This window comes from Rhipicephalus sanguineus, chromosome 1 (assembly GCF_013339695.2).
Source record: "Rhipicephalus sanguineus isolate Rsan-2018 chromosome 1, BIME_Rsan_1.4, whole genome shotgun sequence".
In the NCBI taxonomy this organism is placed as follows: Eukaryota; Metazoa; Arthropoda; class Arachnida; order Ixodida; family Ixodidae; genus Rhipicephalus; species Rhipicephalus sanguineus.
Window position 1 is genome coordinate 89634801 of NC_051176.1, and position 3469 is coordinate 89638269.

The window sequence follows — 3469 nt, forward strand, 5'->3', positions numbered from 1 at the left end:
CCCTGATTACATATACCTAATTCATTACCAAGTGTGCAGCAGGCCTTCGCCTTCAAATGTTACAGAAAGTGTAATACACTAACAACTTTTTCTCGTTGCTCCGAACGCGTCAGTATACAGGGTGTTCTAAGCATGAAATGCTTTTAGCTTCCGTTATAGGCGTCCTTCTAGCATAGGTCGGCAAACTCACTCACGAGTCGACTCACTCAGACCGGGCCGTGTGTCTGAGCCTGAGTGAGTCCGGGTCAGTAATATTTTGGTGAGATTGAGTCTGAGTGAGTCCGGTTGAAGAAAATTTTAGTGAGTCTCAGTGCGAGTGAGTTCAGGAAAATACCAGTGAGTCTGAGTCCGAGTGAGCCCTATGCGCAAAATGTATTTCTTGAGTGAGCCCGAGTGAGCTCCACTTTTTGTTGCCGACTTATGTTCCTATCTACTCATCTTCAGCATTACTATCAGCCTTATATAGGCTTACCTTTATGCTCAAGTCTATTCACACATATCTCAGCACACTAGTATTCAGGCTCCACTTCAGTATTTATTGATCAGAGGCGTAAGTTAAGAGGAGGGGTGCCATGACCTTCCCCAGCAAATTCTTCCATGGGACGTTCTTGATAAAAATATCTCGTGCGAGTCACGCATTTCATGAAAATGTCCCTACTGGACTGATATATGATGGTAACTCGTATTTGAAGGTACAAGATCAAAAGGCGTATCGTGGAGCACAGATTATGACAGATATTGGCGTTAAAGAGGATTGATACCATGATCGAAGCAGCTAATTTTACGCCAATGGACTCATCAGTCGACTCGCTCAGGCTCACTCAGACTCAGGTGAAGCCGTGAGTCTGTGTCTGAGTTAGTCCAGCTGATTAATACATCGGTGAGTTTGAGTCTGAGTGAATGCGATTGAGAAAAAGTTTAGTGAGTCTGAGTCCGAGTGAGTCCGGTTGAGCAAAATTTTGGTGAGTCTGAGTCCGAGTGAACCCTCAGAGCAAAATATTTCTTGAGTGAGTTTGAGTGAGCTCCAATTTTTTTGCCGACCTATGCCTTCTAGTGACCTCGAGCCAAAAGCCAACGCCGTGATCTGGGCATCATTGTGAGAACAAAACGTGAACATCAGGACACTCATGCAGCCAAAAGAAAATGCGGTCTCTGGCTGCTAACCCTTTGCACAGGGCCGCATTACATACGCTAGATACGGCCCAAACAAACTACAAAAAAAATTTGCGTCCGAGTTCTCAGGGTTCACACTATCGCCGAAGCTGTAATTTCTAGTACGCTGAAGTTTCATTTGTCCTTTAAAATGGCGACATTCCAAAGACAGATACAGGGCACCATACACTCGCTCTTTCAAACGTCAGCGACACGCATGGGCTCTTATAAACACAGACTCTAGAGGAAAAGCTCCCCATAGGGCCCATGCATCAGAATCTCCGACCACAAGGGCGCCACCGCTACACTGCCGTGCGACCGTTAGAAACCCCTGAGACGCGGACTAGACTTGGCGGTGGTATTCAGTATTCTTCGGTGGTCCATTCGAGATTGCACGGTCGATTTGGGTATATTCAAAACGCGCGCGCGCACGCACACACACACACACACACACATATATATATATATATATATATATATACATATATAAACCCCAACAATTCTTATTATAAAAAGGGAGGGAGCTGTATACGCCGGAATATTGGAAAATCAGAACTTCCCACTTTGATTTCTGTGTGGAGCTCATTGCCCGTAACCATCATACGGAAGCCACATTCTTTTAAAAGCGAAGCTGTTTAAGCTGCCCTAATGTGTGTGCCGTATCACGATTCATAAATGGGTATGGGCCACAGATATTGGGTAAGTCCCACTACTCACCACTGATCCACTAAAAAAGAAAGAAACAGTTAGCCCAACACAGGGGGACGGGAAAGGCAACGGCGGCTGCGGGAAACTGTCATCATCATAAACGGGTGTGCGCCACAGGAATTGGGTAAATCCCTCTACTCACCACTGGTCCACTAAAAAGGAAGAAGGCAACAGTTAGCTCAAGACTGGGGAATAGGAAAGGCAACTTCATCTGCGAGAAGACCCCCAAGTGATGGAAGGCCTACGCCAACGACGACGTGCGCCTAGATTTACGAGAGGTGCAAGCGCTTGGCTTCAGCAAGAGTTTCTGTCTCTGAAGTTTGGACATCCTTGTCGTGTATGTCACTGTGTGTGGTTCAACTCGAACTTCTCTGCGCTGAGAACCAACGTTACTAGATGGAGGCAGTTGGAAAACTGCACGGGATAGCCACGGAAGCGGCGTGGTTAGGCGTGGCCGCTCGCTGTCTCTCAAAAAGTGGGGGCGCTGAGATCGTTTAGCACCTATTTTGCACCCTGTTCACGTGACGTGTTTCGCGTCGCTGCTTCGTCTGCTCCGCGCGACGCCGGCTGCGCGCCGCGGAAAGGGTCACGCGACGTGGTCGCAGTGCGATGCCAGCGACACCTGGAATGGGCGGCGATCTGCGGCCGCCTCCTCGCGCGAGTTTCCCAACTGTCCCCATCCAGTAACGTTTCTGAGAATCAACGTAGAAACAACCTAGCACCACCTAGCTAAAGCCTAGCAACGACCTAGAAGCAAACTAGAAACAACCCTCATCACATAGCTGAGGCCTAGAAACAACCTAGAAGCGACCAGATTAGTCTTCAGAATCGTCCAGTTTCGCGACTTGCGTGGCTTAGTGCAAGCTTCGCCCATTTTTTTTTTTATTTATTGCGATAGCAATTATATGGACAGTCTCGCCGCCGTCATGTGCCGTGTATATATATATATATATATATATATATATATATATATATATATATATATATATATAAAGCCCCAAAGAAAAATAATTCATAAAAATGCTTCTGAAGCGCAGAATCGAACCAGCGACCTCTCACTCCGCAGCGCGTGGCGCTAACCACTACGCCACAAAGCGCAGATCCGTCAGCAGCTAACGGCGAGCGTTATATACACACCCTTTACCGCTGGCAGGACTCAGAGACGGCAGGCCCGTATAAACGTTTCCTCATTACCAGCGAGATGGCGCGAGGAGCGCAACGGGCGCATTTAAACGTCGTCGGCCAGCTCGCTCGCTTCTAATATTTGCGCAGGGAGAACCTTGCCCTTCCGCTGTCTGCTCACGCGGTAGTTGCTGCCGGGGGTAGATGTTTCCGCAGCGTAGCAGCGCGTCCATCATGGGCCGCTTTTCTTGCTAGTGCATTCATTGCTTCGCCCTTGCGGCGAAACTGTGACTTTTTTTTCAGTTTTCGTTAAACTTCGTACGTTGATTTCGTTCATTTGATTTTACTTCCAACATATGTTGTTGTTTCTTTTCTTACGTTTGGAATTAGGCGTGCACGAGTGTTTGTTGCCCCATTTGTACATGTGCGTCATCCTGTGCAGCATCGCAGTTAGGCCGGCCGCCTTCTCGGCAACGGTCTGGCTCAA